This window comes from Odocoileus virginianus, chromosome 12, assembly GCF_023699985.2.
Source record: "Odocoileus virginianus isolate 20LAN1187 ecotype Illinois chromosome 12, Ovbor_1.2, whole genome shotgun sequence".
NCBI classification, from domain to species: Eukaryota; Metazoa; Chordata; class Mammalia; order Artiodactyla; family Cervidae; genus Odocoileus; species Odocoileus virginianus.
Window position 1 is genome coordinate 6,134,106 of NC_069685.1, and position 16,860 is coordinate 6,150,965.

Below are 16,860 nucleotides of genomic sequence, written 5' to 3' on the forward strand. Positions count from 1 at the left end.
CTCCACCTACAATATGAAACCTATTTTTAAAGAACAAAAGGCAGGACCCAACATGACTGTGTCGATCTGATGTCAATTCTCAGGATTTACGCCCCATCAGATCAGCCCAAACTCTTCAACCAAGCCCTGCGAACCAGTCAGCCTGAGGCTGCCAGACCCTGCTTCATTGATACAACCCATCCTCCCATCTGGACTTTGGTGTCTCTGGTCGGTGTCTGTACGCCTGGCGCTCTCCCGGCAACCAGCTCAAGCTGTCCTCTTTGCCCTCAGCAGGAAACACAGCTCCCGCTCCTGCATCCAGCGCCCACCCTTCTTCCGAGAATGGCACGGTCCTTCTCTCAGGAGACTGCTCCTTTTCCCCACCCAAACGATGTGCTTCTAGATGGGGCTGCCGATTACCAAACAACGTGTGCCGCCAGCCCCAGGGAAAAGGGTACCATCCAAGGGAGGTCAACCAGAGGCAGCCCCAGGAGTCTGAGATGTAGATTAAAAGCTCAGGCCCTCTTTCTGGGTGATCCTTGACTTCTGGGCAGCCATGCCCTCAGCCACGTGGAGAAAACTGACCCAGAGAGAAGTAGGGACAAGTTGGGAAAAGACACGGAGACGCTCAGTGGTATAGGGGCCTCCAGCTTTGGCTTCCAATACCTCCTCCACTTCTCTCACGCCTTTGACCACGTGAGTCGATAAATTTCCTTTCCATATAGCTGAAATTTCTACAACTTACAACCAAAGGAATCTGAATACGATCCCCACCACAGTGACCTCTACATTTCTGGTTTCTTATGCTTACTTTCTGCACAAATAACACTTAATCACAAGCTGTGCTAATTTTTTGTATGTCAGATACATGTCTGTCAACATCTTCTGTGGCCTTGTAGACATATTAACTCATAACTTCTGAAAGAATCCCACTAACAATCCCTAGAAGAGTGCTAACAGAGATTTAGTACATAAATAACAATTACCATGTATTGATTAATACTTACATGGTAAGCATTTCAGATGTGTTATCTTATTTAACCCTCAAGGAAAATTTCTACGGTGGCCGGGGGGAGCATTATAAACTTGGGCTTCCCTGATGGCCCAAGTAGTAAAGAATCCACATGCCAATACAGGAGACGCAGGAGATGTAGGTTTAATCCCTGGGTCAGGAAGATCCCCTGGAGGATGAAATGGCAACCCACTCCAGTATTCTTGCCTGGAGAATCCCATGGACAGAGGAGCCTGGCAGGCTACAGTCCATGGGGCTGCAAAGAGTTGGACACGACTGAGCACAAAAACATAAAGAAGCTAAGGTTCAGCACAGGAAAGTAACAGGTTCAGAGACACAATTATTAAATAGCAAAGCAGAGGTCTGAACCAGATATGTGTCCAAATTGCACCTGCTCTCCACCACGCCCGTGCTGCCTCCCACAACAATAAATACTTGCTAATTAACTTACCAGAGAGGATAACTCACCAAAGACCTCCATTTAACCCCTGACTCTCCACTGACCTCAAAGGACATGCCCTTCATCATTAAGCATAACTTTAATATATGGATGCATAAATAACTGAGCTATATGAAAATAAGTACCTTGAAAAGTTATAATCCAATTTCTCCAAAATTACTACTGGCAGCCTGAAGATGAAATGCTGGCATTCCTCTTAAGGAAGAGGTAAAAGGATGAATATTTAAGACCCCTCTGCCTGAACAAGATGTATACAACTCCCCTGGCGGTGATATTTCAAAACAGCAAAAGGAGATTTGTGAGAGCCTGTCGATGTGTGACGCGCCTTCAGCTCTGCAACTGCTCAGAGGAATATTCCTGTGTCATCATTAGACACTAATAGTTACTGAGCACTCCATGGCTTGGAGGCAAGAACAGAAGCCCTTTAGGAAGAAAATGGCTGCATCTTCTTAGCTCAGTGACGACAGACCAGGAGGACAGGAACACCAATTTACTGACAGAGAACCCAAAAATCACCAGTTCCCATCTCTACACGATCTGCATCCTTCAGGCCAAGGTTCTCCATTCCATGCTTCTGTGTCCAATTGCTGCTGGAACTACTCTATTAAACTAAGTTCGAGGCAACAACTGTTTCCAGCATCTACCCAAGGGCTTTCCAATGAGAAGTGTCCCATACACGTGTTGGTGTTGCCTGACTCTTTTTTTCCTTCCTCACTGTTTCCACTCTACTTGGGGGCCTTATACCATACATACACTCTTCTGAGCAAGACAGTGATTGTTCCTAAGAAGGCCAGAGCTGCTCTCAAAGAGGCACGCTCCTTGGTTGTAAGCCGGCAAGGGCAGAGCCAAGGGCAGAGTGTGCCCAGCACACACTGGCAAATGGCTGTACCCCTTGATGGCACGCAACTTCACTAACCTGCATGCTCTGGTGAAAGACAGCCCTAATGGACTCAGCGCTGTCCCGACACAAAACAACTTCAGATGAGACCGTGTGTGCAACAGTGCTTTTCAAACCACGAACAGCTGGGAGACTCTAAGTTACTCCTGCTATAGATGTGGCTGTAACAAAGGCAACGACCTGGGGAACAGGTGGGTATGTGGTTTGAAACCCTCGGGCTAGATGTGCTGAGTCGCTTCAGTCATGTCCAACTCTTTGTGACCCTATGGACTGTAGCCTGCCAGGCTCCTCTGTCCGTGGGATTTTCCAGCTAAGAACACTGGAGTGGGCTGTCATGCCCTCCTCCAGGGGATTATCCCAACCCAGGGACTGAACCCTTGTCTGCAATGTCTCCCACATGGGCAGGCAAGTGTTTTATCACAAATGCCACCTGGGAAGCCCAGGTCTCAATAGAAGGGACCTTCAGTAACAAGAAGGAAAAAAGAAAGAGGGGCCAACATGATTTAACAGAAAGCCCAGACAACCAAGGGTATGAAGAGTTTTCAAGACAGCAGGCTTCTGAGCACTTCCCTGGGGGCTGGCTAACTGGCTAAGCCACCAGCGGCTAAGACTCCATGCTCCCAGTGCAGGGGGCCTGGGTTTGATCCCCGGTCAAAGAACTAGATTCTGTCTGACATGACTGACGATCCTGTGTGCTGCAGTGAAGAAGCAGTGCAGCCACATACATAATTTTTTTTACTCTTTAAAAAAAAGACAGCAAACTCCCATTCAATTCAACAAACACTTACTGAATGGCAGGCGTTACTCTACATCTTGGGACACAGCCAAAGAGAGTCAAAACTAATTCAGCGGAGATCCCTGCCCTTCGTGGAGCTTTACGTTCTTATTCGGAGGTTAAGTGATAAACAATACACAAAATAAGTAAGTAAATTGTAATATGTTAGAAGATAAGTGCAGGACAGCAGGAGAAAGGGGAAGGAATGTGCAGAGGATCTGTAACACCCTGAGATTAAGACATAACAAAGTGCATAAGGAGGTCAGATTTGCAATGATGTTCCTCAAAAACGACATTCAACTGCAGGAGAAACGAGGAAAATCAAACAGAGCTTGAATGAAATGTGCATAAAATTGAACAATTGCCTAGGAACACAGAGTTCTTTTTCCATATTTCATCTTCTTGACCCTTGCTCAAAATTATTGACACTAACATGCTATGTTAACATAATTATGGAAGAAGATACGAAATGACTTCACCACGGGCAGAGCAAAGGGAATTTCTAGAGACAAGAGCAAAGCAGATGAGAGGAAAAATAGTTGCAAACCAGTACTTCAGGAAAGGGCTAATTCAACAGAACTTTAAATGTGGCTCAACTTTTTCTTAGGAAAAGTTAGCTCTAGGTCAAGGACGATGTGTAAGTTTTGTTTCCAATAACAATGCCAAACACCTGGCAGAGTCTCCCTGGAGCACTGCTCTGATGAAGAGTTCTGGGTATGGTGGGCACTGAGCTGCACGCTTCTTCCCTGGGCACAAGGTCGGGGAGTGAGCACGCGTGCCCCACACATGCCTCTCCTTCCTTGGCAGAACTTAGTGCTTTAAAAAAATCAGGAAACAATGACCACCTACCATGTGAAGCAAAGCCAAGAACAGTGGAGGATTTGCAGTATAGAGCTTGAGCTGAGTCCTCATGGAGTTCATAACTAGGAACAAGGACAATTGTATAAAAGATTTTTTAACACTAGAAAGCTAATGTCTAATGACTAAATTCCTAAAATTTCAGCACAGTGGTTCAGATGCCAGGAAACTGCTACAGGAAAAGATAGCCAAGAAAGGCTTAATGGAGGACATAGGCTTAGGACTGGATTTGAAGAATTCACATCACTGAGATAGGCAAGAGGAAGGAGACAGCAGGCAAGGAAGAGGTAGGTGTGCTCAGGAATGAAGAACAGATCGGCACAGCCGCCTGAGCAGAGGATCCGCGTGGGGCACGTCCCAGATGCCTCGAGTGTTAGGGATCTCCAGGGAAGGAACCAACCACACAGATAACAGAGGTGGACAGACGCAGAGAACAAACGTGGGCAGCAATGGGAGAGAGGGGCGGGGGGCGGGGGAGGGGGGAGATGCACCGGGACACTGCGATTGACGTATTTACACAACTATGTACACTAGTGGCATAGCACCGGGAACTCATCAGTGCTCTGTGGTGACTAAATGGGAGGGAATCCAAGAGCGGACATGTGGATACGTACAGCCGACCCGCTCTGCTGTGCGGCGGAAACTGACACGACCCTGTAAAGCAACGAGACTCCACCAAAAATGTTAAAAGTAAATAAAGGATGTATATTTTTATATATATAGACAGACAGACAGACAGGTTTATCATAAGGAATTGGCTCGTGTAATTACAAAGGCTGAGAAGTCCCAAGATCTGCACCGGAGAAGAACAGCTGATGATACAGTTCAGGCCCCAGCTTAAGGCCAAAGGCACAGAAGGTGGATGTCCTAGCTCGAAAACTGTCAGGCAGAGCGAGTGAATCCTCCCTTCCTCAGCCTTTCTGTTCCATTCAGGTCCTCAGTGGGCTGAAGAAGCCCAGCCACAACCGAAAGGCCATCCGCTCCACCCAGTCCACCAATTCCAACGTCAATCTCATCCAGAACACCCTCACAGACACACCCAAACAACGTTTAACCAAATCCCTGGACAACCTGTCCCCCAACCAACTAAATTTGGCACCTAAATTTAGCCATTAAACCTTGAATTGACTTATTACTCAGTAGGCAAGAAGGGCCATGATCAGTGACATAAGCAAAGCTGTACTTTACAGAATCAGACCAATCATGGCATGAAAATGGATGACAGAAAGAAAAACTGGAAATGAAAACAAGGTAAAATATATTACAATCGCCCCTGAGATAATAAGATGCAGACCATGAACAACAAACGCATATAGGATTCTGTTCACAATAAGGTAGGTACTCAGCTAGGTGACTCGTCATCCTATGGTTTAATAGGATGTCAGGATCCAAATAAAGACCTATGTAGCAGGAACTGGAGAAGCAAGCCTAGGATTTCAAAGGTCAGCAATGAGGATGCAGGTTTAGGGATCACTCGTGTAGGGGCGGGAGCCAAGTTGAGAGTTTGCTCCAGGAGTGCCCCTCCTGACAGAAGCCGGAAGGACAGCAGGTTGAATCAGTCAGGCTTGAGTCAGAAAGTCTCACAAGACCGACTCGTTTTGTGATTCACTGTGGAGGCATGACCACTCCTAGGTGGCACACCAATCCTAAAACACGATCAAGAGGTAGGATGACTTTAGGAGGAAGAAAGGGAGGCGGCAACAAAACCAGCCCCCAAACAACCAAAACACAACTTACAAGCTGACTCGTCAAGAGCACATGCAGGGTCCACTTTCCAAATCGGACACACAAAGGCCTCAACATGAACCCAGTGGAGAAGCACAAGGAGGAAACGGAAGGACAAACTTCATCACGCTGGTAAGAAACCAGCATGAACCATTAAGTTTTTAATACAACTCGAGTAAACAGCACATTGTCTCGTATTTCCTGAAGCAAATCAAGGTCAATGAAAGTCCTATTGCCATTTTTTTCATAAACATTACTGCATCTTGCTTAAAATAAGGAGAGTGTAAACATTCTGAAATATATCACAAACAGGAGGGATTTTAAATATTCAACTTATTAAAAAAGTGAGTGTTAGAGACCAGGCAATAACCAAGACTAATACACAAGACATGTTTCATCTTCCCACAAAAAAAAAAAACCAAAACATAAGAACTATATACAAACAATGAAGTTTCACCTGTATCCTAAGGATTTTTTCATATAAAAGACATCAAGAAGCTTTTTTCCTAATAAAATAAATATGGGCAGACATCATCTTAATTTTAAGGGTGCACCAAATATTTATGCTAAATGACCTACTGATGATATTTTTAAAGTATAGCTTATATTACTTAAGCATAAATACACATGTGTATATATGCGTGTGTGTGTATACACACATAGGATATGTGTATATATATATATATATATAAGTGTACATGTGTGTACATTTGCAGTTGTTAAGATGTTTTTATACTCATTCTAATATGTTACAAAGAAAATCATGAATGAACTCCAAGTACAAGTTCCATGAATACAAACGAAACAGAAGGTATTCATCCTGAGGAATGAAACACAATCCTCTAATTGAATGGTTATGAACAAAGCTTGGACTCCATGAAAATATTAATCAGCTCTCTAAGATGACCAATAAAAACTTTGCCACAGGAATTCCTGAAATGTTCCTGCTTCAATGAGCCTAGGTTATGAAATTTAGCCAAAGTATTATATTTCACATTTTCCACACATAGATGAGTAAAATTAGTTCTTGGGACTTTCTGCAGGTCTAAAGATCTTAAAATTGACCCATGACCAATATTTCAACAGAGGTAAATTTTCACACAAGGGGAGCTAAAACACACTCACTTTGCATTCTGCAAAGCCTAGTGGACTCCCCTGAACTCCTTAATGGCATGTCCTAGAATAATGTTCTGTAAAAAAAATTTTTCTTAACTATGCTCCATAAAAAGTAATTAGCAGCTCATCCAACAACTGCATAGTATTTTTAGAGCTATTATCAATTACTATATTCTCTTGGGGAAAACATTAAAACCAAAAAAATCTGAAATGAGGTGAGCCTCACCTAAAAACTCAGCGCCTTTTGTTACTATGACCTTTTGTTTCAGAGTCTGCTCATATATTAATAATTTCTATCTTTGGTCCAATACATTCAAAAATAAAAAAGCCATTAATATAGTTTAAAATGTAGAGACACTACTACAGGAAGTATAAATTAGAGAAATTTAACTTTTCATCCCTCTGACTCTTTCACAAACCTTTCCTACCCAACTGTACAAAGATATACTTTCAAGGATGTTCTCCAAAACACTATTCTTACTACGGGAAAATGGGAAACAACCCACATTTCCAACAACTGGAAATTGCTTAAATTACCTGTGATGCAATACTACATAGTATGATCTGTATGTGTGGCTATGGAAACATTTTCAATGCATATTAAGCTAAAAATTAAGTTGAAAGTTGTGCTATTTTACCACCACTTGTTATTAAAATCACAATTATAAACATTTCAATTTCAGAAAATTTGGGGGAAGTTTCTTTATAATACAACATCACAGTGCACTTTTAACTTTCAACATTACATATTTCTATAGTGTTTGAATGTTGAATAATATGTATTGTGTGTATAATCAGAAAAAATAAAGTTTTAAGTTAGTGATATAATTTTGGAGGGATAGTAGAAAATCTCATGTATAAAGAAAAGAGAAATGTTAGACTGTAAAAAACCTTTCTATTATAGTTCTGCTATATCACCTGCCTCTGCCTCTCTCTTGGAAGACCGTTGTTGCCTTATTCTCAGAATTTCAAAATTAAGCAACATACATAGATATCAGAAAAACCTTCTTATCATCTCCCATTAGTAATAGCTTCTAGGGATAAAAGTTTAGGCCAAACTCCAGTATTTATCAAATTCAACTGAGTAACACCATCAATTTCTGAATAGCTGCAGACAGACTGCAAAAGTGTCTCTAATTCTAATTAAAAGTTATTACAGAATTAACCTCAAAAATGTACAGATTATGCAGACTTTGAAACTCTGCAGCACTTCTGTGATAGAAATATGAAGAATTAGAGATAATCACCTAGTTTTGAATCCACAGTCCAACAATCTAACCAAACACTGTAAAAAGTAGACAGAAAGGAGAGCAATGCCTGGAAAGGTAACTAAGGAATCACAAGCGCGGAGGAATGTTCCTCCTGCCTGGGGAAGGGTGTGAACCTGGGAGACCTTAGCAAAACAATTAAACTATATTTCAATTTCCTCACCTACAAGATGAAAGGGCTGGAAATAAACAATCTCTACGGTCCCTTTTGCTCTAAAATTCTAAAAACAAACCTTTACTCTCTCCTTGCCAAAGACGACCTAAAAAAGCAGTACGCATGTACACAGCATAACATATAAGGTTATAACGCACTTGGCCAAAAACAGCAGAGTCCCGCCTGGCTCCGCCTCTCCCTTGAGTTCCACTCTCCAAAAGAAGCCCTTTCAACTGTTTTAGATGTTTCTTCTAGTAATTAATTCCATATTTGTAAAGCCCACACTTAAATTCTATTTTCTGATTTTTTTTCAACTGTAGATCCTAGTCAAAGTTCCTTATGGCAACTAGTAGGGTATTTATTTATCTACCCCACCTCCTGGGGTGCGGCTACACTGTTAAGATGCAAAGGATATAAAGATGACATGCATGTACACACACACATAAGTACGTATTTCTATAGTCCCCCATGAGCACGCATTTCGGTTAATGAGAACTAAGACCCCATTTTGCATCCAAACACTGCACACGATGCAGCAGAGAAAAAAATTAAAAGCCTGGCTTCTAAACCAGAAACACCGCACTTGGGTCTGAGTTCACCACATACAGCAACAAAATACGCATCTAAAAGTTTATTTTCTCGGAGTCTCATCTGTTTTCCTCCTGTATAATCTGAATATAATAGCCCGAATTTCAAAATGGTTAAATCACAAAGCACAAATATGGTATGTGCTCAGTCTCTCAGTCATGTTCCAACTCTTTGCAACCCCAGGGACCGTAGCCCACCGGGCTCCTCTGTCCATGGGATTTTTCAGGCAAGAATACTGGAGTGGGTTGCCATTTCCTTCTCCAGGGGATCTTCCCCCACCCAGGGATCGAACCCACATTGCTTGCATCTCCTGTATTGGCAGGAGGATTCTTTAACACTGTGCCACCTGGGAAGCCACCATACTACATTTGATCTTAGCCAAAAGGCCAAGAAGCGATGGCAAGAGCTGCCTTTTTGGTTAAGTCAGCCATCTCAAGACCCACAAAAAAGTTACTTTCTGTTATTGTCTTCACTAAGAGATCCCTATAAATGGAGTTCCTGAAGCTACTGGTCACTTGAGCACTGTTCTCCTGTGTAGGCTAAAAACTAAGAGGCAGACATCATGAAGGTAAGAGTGAAGTGGAGGTGTTCACTCTTCACAGAGGCGTGAGAAGTAAGAGTGAAGTCAGTCATGCTCCACGGCCAAAATCTGAGGGGCCAGCTCTTCCAAGGGCCTCCCGATGAGACAACTGTACACAGGACACTGAGCATCGAAGCAGGGATCAGAGAAAGCAACTCTGTTTTATATTTGCAGAGAGAGGGAGCTTTCTTATCAAATTCTTTTTTGAAAAGTAAAACAAGAACATAATTTCAAAAGTCACACCTCAGGCTTCTTCTAATATGTACCTCTATATTTCAACATTATTTGTATATCTGCATTCTGATTTGCAGATATAATCTACTCACTTTCTATTATGGCAGAAAAGAACCTTGAAGAGAAAGTGTTTTGAACCAGTTTCGAGAAGTTATCATGAAGAACTGTCCAGCAATGCACTACCGACACTGTAGTAAAACAGTCCTCTCATTTCTGGTCTTCAAAGGCCTACATTAAAAGTGATACAACCTGGGCTCCCCTGGTTGTCCAGGGGCTAACACTCCACACTCCCAAAGCAAGGGGCCCAGGGTGGATCCCTGCTCAGAGAACTAGATCCCACATGCCACAACTAAAGATTTCACATGCCATAACGAAGATCGAAGATCCCATGTGCTGAAACTAAGACCCGGCACAGCCAAATAAATATCTTTTCTTTTATATAAATTGATACAACCATACTGTCTCTACTTAGGGGAAGGTAGGAAGCTAGCTGGGTAGTTGTGCCTAGATTGTGAAACCACTCTAAATCTCTCTCTGAATCTAGTTCAGTGATAGGCAGTTTCTCTTGTCTTTTCTATCTACCCCACACAGTTAAATCCTATTCCGAAAGCTACAGGACAAATGACAGATGGGACCCCAAACTTTATTTCAAAACAAACATGGAAACAATTTCTATGAACTTGGCAGAAAGGAATTAACTGGAACTAAAAGAAACCAGCTTTTCATTATCTGAAAAGGTTATCTAAAGCCAACAAGTATGCCACATTAAGCTATAAATGTACAGACTGAATCTCCTGTTCGACTTTGGTCAAGTTCTCCAAATGTGGACTTGGGCTGTGGTATGCTACATTTGGGCAGTTTCAGGGAAAACATCCTCTCCAGGGCCAGGTGTCCAAGTGAATTTGAGGTCAGGCAGGTGACCCTGCAAACCAGACATGGTACATTAAGGCAAGGAAATCTTTTCTCTCACTAATCAACAGGATAAAGGTGATTAAGCAGGAATTATTTTTCAATGACCTACATAATTTCATCAGGGCTGCTGTGGCTATTAGCAGAGAGCAGCTGACTTCCTAATAAGATGAATTTGATAGCAGGCCCCTTCCAGAGAAGGCAGGCAGCAGATCCAGTCTACAAGGAAGCAACAAGTGGTATGCACTGTTACACTCCTCCTCCTCAGGACTCTCTCTTCTCTGTTCTGATCTTCTTTCTTCCACTGGGAATATTCCTCACCTTGGATGGCTAAGGTTGCAGCACCTGCTGAATGGTGGAAGCTGGGTCTATTTTTTGTTTAATTTTTATTTTATACTGGAATATAGTTGATTTACAACGTTGTGTTAGTTTCAAGCGTACAGCAAAGTGATTCAGTTATACACATTCATATATCCCTTCTTTTTTCAGATTCTTTTCCCTTTTTAGTTATTACAGAATATTGGGAAGAGTTCCCTGTGCACCCAGTTGGATCCATCCATTCAGAACAGACCAGGATAAACTAGGAGTCTGGGATTAACAAAACCGGGCTCTATTAAGAATGGATGGATCCAAGTGGGTGGGACAGAATTGGGCTAATTCATTAGACCTGCCCACTTGTTTCCCAAAGTCCCCAGGAAACAAGGCTACCCCTGCCATCAACACCTGGCTCTGGCTGGGCTCTTGAAAGAGGACAGCAGTTCTACTCCCGAGCAGAAGTGGAATTATAACAAGGGACCTTTGTTAAGGTCGGAGCAGGACACACACACACACACACACACACACACACACACCATCATCATCATCACCGTCAATAATAACTACGACTTGAAAGCCGTTTCATTAGAGAACTTGATGAAACTGGGCAAAACCCACCCAACAAGTAAGTCCTCACACTGGAAAGTACTGCAAACTTCAGCGTGGCACCGCCTCTGCCTCTACTATAAAAGCGGCACGGTCTGGAGAAGAAAACTGAGCCCCAGACTCTTCGCCTCTGCCTGTTGCTCCCGCAGGGCGCAGCTCTCCGGCCCCAGGGACCAAGAAAAGGGTGGAGAGCCCTAACGCCACCCTTCTCCGTCAAAACAAGCTAGCTCTCGCTCCCCCGGGGTCAGTCACAGAGTAACGCCCGGTCCCGCAGCTCGGGGAGCCAACCTCCTCCCCGCCGCGCCTGGCCCGACACCGAGACCGTGTCTGGGCTATTCCCAAGGCCCGTCCCCATTCCTGCGCCTCCCGCCCGGTCCGGGAGCTCAGGAAGAGGCGCTTCTGCTCTCCCGCTTCCCACAACCCCTAAAGGAAGGGAGCCCCTCAGCGCAAGTCTCAGATCCGCGCGCCACGTACCTGTCAGTGGCCGCGGCTCCCCCTCCCGAGGGCGCGGTGCGGGGGCGGTGCAGAAAGTTTGTGCCGCTGCCCTCGCCGGACGCCGCGGGGAAGGGGCAGGGGGCTCCTCGCCGGCTCCGGGACAGTCCGCTGCGCTCCCGGGCCGGCCGACGCTCGCAGATCTCGGCTGGGCTCCCCCCGGCCCGGCTTCAAGTCTACAGCGGCTCCCCGGGAAAGGACGAGGCGGGAGAAGGTCCGAGCGCAACTCCCCGACGGTGCGTCAACGGGTGGCGGAGTCGCGCCGCTCCCCGGCTCCCCCGCCCCCCTGCCCCGCGCCCTCGGGAGCGCAGGCGGGGCCCAGCCGGGGAGGGGCCCAACCTGCCAGGCCGGCCCCGGGCCGCGCGCCGGCCCCGCCCGCCGGCCCCGCCCTCCGCAGGCCCCGCCCCTGCCCCGGCGCGTGGCCGCCAGGTGCGGGGTGGAGGGGGCGGGGTCGGCTGCCAAGTGGCCGGGGCGCCCGTTGCCAAGGTGAAGGAGGCGGAGCCTCTGAGGAAACATTTCCACCGAAACTTGAACCCCGCGGAATGGAGGACACCTCGCCCTTGGGGACTCGCCTGTCGCTGGAACTACACCCCTTCACGAACACACACACACACACCACGTTTACAGTCGTGCCAAAAGGCTCATTATTTGGGTTCTGCTGAGTGGAGGTGAGACACCTCCATGCGACACGCACCCTGTGAGTATAGGTGTACGTGTCACAGTTCACTGGCAGTTTTCCCCCTGAATATGAGGGCTATTTAATTGGACATTTCAACAGCAAAAAGAAACTTCCCCATCACACAACTCCTCAGAAAATGAGACAGCAGGTTGGGAATCCGTTTCCCTATTGCCCAGGGTATGCAATACACTGGCTTTCCAGAGCCCAGACCTTTCCAGAGCCCAGACTTTTCCAGAACCCAGACCTCGGACCACGGACGACCGGACACCATGTTTGCTGGCTGCTTATCATCGGAGACCCTGCCCATTGTCTTGCGGGCACTGCCACCTCCTCCTCCCCATTTCCCCTCCTTCCACGCTCCTTGCCTGTTTGGATGGTAAAGTCGAGGATCTGCTTTCTGAACTTTAAATTCAGGAGGAGGAATCAAATTCCTGGTTAGAGGCTCTCTTGGCATTTCCAGAGCCCTGTGGTTGGTGCGGCTGAAACTTGAGGTGAGCCGCAATCAGAGCGGGTTGGGCCGAACTATGGCTTGCAAAGGCGGATGTGGGGTTTTTCCTACCCGCAACATCCTGCTGGCGCCTCACTAGATTCTCCTTTGGAGGAAGTATATTTTCCTCCCTCCATTCTCGATGAATGGCATCCAGTGACAACGAAAATCAACTCTGTCTAGCTTCGGGTTCTCTCTTGCAACCTTGGTAATCAGAGGATGCAAAATTTCACACTTCCGGCTCTACAACCACTGATATTCTTGATGACTGCAGCAGGGATGCACCTGCTGCAAATAACTCTCAGGATTCACCAACCTTCCACCTATAACATGCAAGACAGGTGGCTAACTAAAAGCTGTGGAAGGACAGGGAGATAGAAGCATAGGAGCGAGAAAGTTCTGCCCAGCAAGTCAGGGCCTGTTCTAACAATTGGGATGTGGGGGATTCATTTATTCATCCATTATAGAGTGTTTTGTCCATGCTAGGCATTCTCCTAGGGATTGGGGACACAGCAGAGGACAAAAACAACAATTGTAGCCTTCACGGAGTTTACCTTCCAGGCAGGAGACACAAATGATAAAGAAAATATGTGGACTGCCATATGATTCAGAGAAAGAAATGGCAACCCACTCCAGTACTCTTGCCTGAAAAATCCCATGGACGGAGGAGCCTGGTAGGCTACAGCACATGGGTTCGCAAAGAGTCAGACACGACTGAGCGACTTCACTTCACTCGCTTCATGCTTTATCACTGGAGAAGGAACATGGCAACCCCCTCCAGTATCCTTGCCTGGAGAATCCCATGGACCGAGGAGCCTGGCGGGCCGTGGTCCATGGGGTCGCAGAGTCGGACACGGCTGAAGTGACTAAGCACGCACGCACGCCATATGATTAGAAGTGTTGTGGAGAAAAATTAGACAGGGACAGAACAGAAGGAGTAAGCGGCGTGTTCTCTTAAATAGGCGATCAAAGAAAGCCGCTGGCGATATTAGGGCAAAGGCCTGAAGGAGGTTGGGAAACAAGCTATCAGAGCTGATGACTTCTGAGGCAGAAAGCGCAGCAAGAACAAAGGCCCTGAGGCAGGGGCGGGAACATGCCTGAGTGTGCTGGGGCAACCGGGGCGCCACCGCGGCAGGAGAGGGAGTCAGAGAAGAGGTGCTGGTGACGGGGTCAAGGCAGGCCCTCCGCGGCCTGAGCTGGAAGCCCCTGGAGGGTTCTGTGTAGGAAAGGGACGTCTTCTGACACCTCGTAATGGGATCACTTTGCTGGGTTGAGGACAGTGGTGGGTGAGGGCTGAAGCAGAGACCAGTGAGAAGGCTACTGAAATAACACAGGAGCAAGAGGAGAGTGACCGGACCAGGGAGACAGAGGTAGTTGACAGAGTGAGTTGACAGGGAATCCTCGAAGACTGGATATAGAGTGTGGAGGACAAGGAGTAACTGAAATTTGGTGCTGACATGTTGAGTTTATTCCTTAAAAAATATCTGACTTTCTCCCTATTTTAGAAGAAGAGACCTAACTAGTGAATGTATTAATGAAAATGCATCTATTTCAGAGTGGACTTTAACAGTTTGGTTTTTTTACTTTATAAACTGTGAATATGAGCGTGCCAGCAGCATACAAGGTAACTTTTATATTGAAATAAATTTCACTTACTCTGTAAGTCCAGGCCTCTTTGAAATCTATATCAATCTGCTTTGAAATGCAGTCTCTACCTATAGACATAATAACAAAAATGCCTTGTTGCATGATCAAAAATTATTACTTTGATTACAGAAGGGGTTCCCCTCCCTGACTCCCACAGTGAGAGGAACTGTAATGATTATTTTAATATTTCTATCAAATATGTTAGGCTATAAAAAAGAAAACAAGGAGGACGCTGAGTGGTTTGGCCTAACAGCTGGAAGGATGGAATTGCCAGAACAAAGATGGAGAAGACTTAGGACTTCCCTGGTGGTCCAGTGGCTAAGACTCAAGCTTACACTGCAACGGACCCGGGTTCCATCTCTGGTCAGGGAACTAGATCCCATGTGCCACAACTAAAGACCCTGCATGCCACAACTGAATACCCTGCATGCCACAATGAAGATAAAAGATCCCACATACCACAACGAAGACCCAAATAAATAAATAGAAATACCTTTTTTAAAAAAGGATGGAAAAGACTTCAAAATGAGTAGGTTGAGGGTGAAATTAAGAAAGTTGAAAGGAAGACAATAAAGAAAGAACACATGATGTGGATTATCTTTTACTTCTTCAGCTTATCAAATGAAGAAAATAATTCTTTATTAAGGTTGTTGGTGATGCTAGTGGTAAAGAACCCACCTGCTAATGCAGGAGACTCAAGAGATATGGATTCAATTCCTGGGTTGGAAAGATTCCCTGGAGGAGGACACAGCAACCCATTCCAGTATTCTTGCCTAGAGAATCCCAATGGACAGAGGAGCCTGGTAGGCTACGGTCCATAGAGTCACAGAGTCGGACACGACTGAAGCGACTTAACATGCACATAAGATGCACATGAAATTAATGTGGTCAAGCATCTAGGACAGTACCTGACACCTGGCAGCCACTTAAGGATGTTAGTTCTCTCTCTGCAAATACGAATTTCATAAATATCCACTGTGCCCTAAAAGTAAAGAAAAGGGACTGAAAACAGGAGAGAAAGGACATGAAATGACAACGTAAGAAATGAAGTCCAACAGAAGTGCCTAATGCCAATTATCTGTTACGATAGTGTCCCCTAAATTCTGCTTTCTCAAAGGGAAAAACGGGAATGTCAGAGTTTGCTAGTTTGGGGAAAGAGTTTGCAGTATGAAAAGTTGGTAATGAAACAGAAAAGTATATCCACAACATAAGTATTAAGCAAAGAATTTTGATTTCTACTGCTTATAAACCATTCTTACAAACAAGACAGACATAAGATGAGAATAATAAAGGAGATGAACAGAGAACTCTTTTTTTTTAAGTCAATTTTAAGAAGTCAAACCATATTAAGTAAAGCTAGAATGAGAGGCAACTATTTTATTTATAACTTTGGCAAAGATTGCAAAAAATTATTATGCCTATTGTGGATGTTGGACAATATCATGCCATGTGGAAGGCAGTATAAGTCACAATAATTTTTAGCAATTTGTATCTAAATATCTAAAATGTTTCTACTTTTTGAACCAGAAATTCCACTTCTAAGAAGTTATTCTAATATTCAAATATTTGCTAAAAATTCACATTATGAATGTCTACTACAGTTATTTAAATGTAGTGAAAAAGTAGAAATATCCTAAATACCCAACAAGACAAAATTATTAAGTATAAGCATAATATATTATGGTTTAGCCATGTTATAATATTATAGGCAGACTTTTTTAAACATTGTGAAATACCTAGTAAATGAAAATACATTCACAAACCATTATTGTATAAAATAAGCCTGCTACAAAATGGTATGTAAAATATGGTTCTCCTTTAAAGTGTTGTCAGTACCAATTGCTATCTCCATACTAGGATAACGGTTTATTTTTATTCTCTTTTTTGTGTTTTCCTCTAAGTTTTCTGGCATAATCAGGTATCTCATTCTCTTAGAAGTGGAATTCCTGGATGATAGATGTGACAGTTGCATTATAAAGAAAGCTGAGTGCAAATAATTGATGCTTTTGAACTGTGGTATTGGAGAAGCCTCTTGAGTGTCCCTTGGACTATAAGGAGGTCCAACCAGTCCATCCTAA

General features: G+C 44.5%; 1 protein-coding gene across 8 annotated transcripts in view; it reads right to left on the bottom strand.

Annotated features, from left to right (window-relative positions):
• Positions 1-16,860, bottom strand: part of FHIP1A (FHF complex subunit HOOK interacting protein 1A) — a 399,036-nt gene that overhangs the window by 292,708 nt on the left and 89,468 nt on the right. The window contains exon 3 of one of the 8 annotated variants that reach the window (XM_070474762.1): positions 14,792-14,850. The exons of 6 other annotated variants lie outside the window; for them this stretch is intronic. The gene's annotated coding sequence lies outside the window, so the exon portion shown is untranslated. Of the gene's footprint in view, positions 1-11,951; positions 12,235-14,791; positions 14,851-16,860 lie in introns of those variants that run through there. One more of the 8 variants, XM_020903324.2, reaches the window with a different exon arrangement.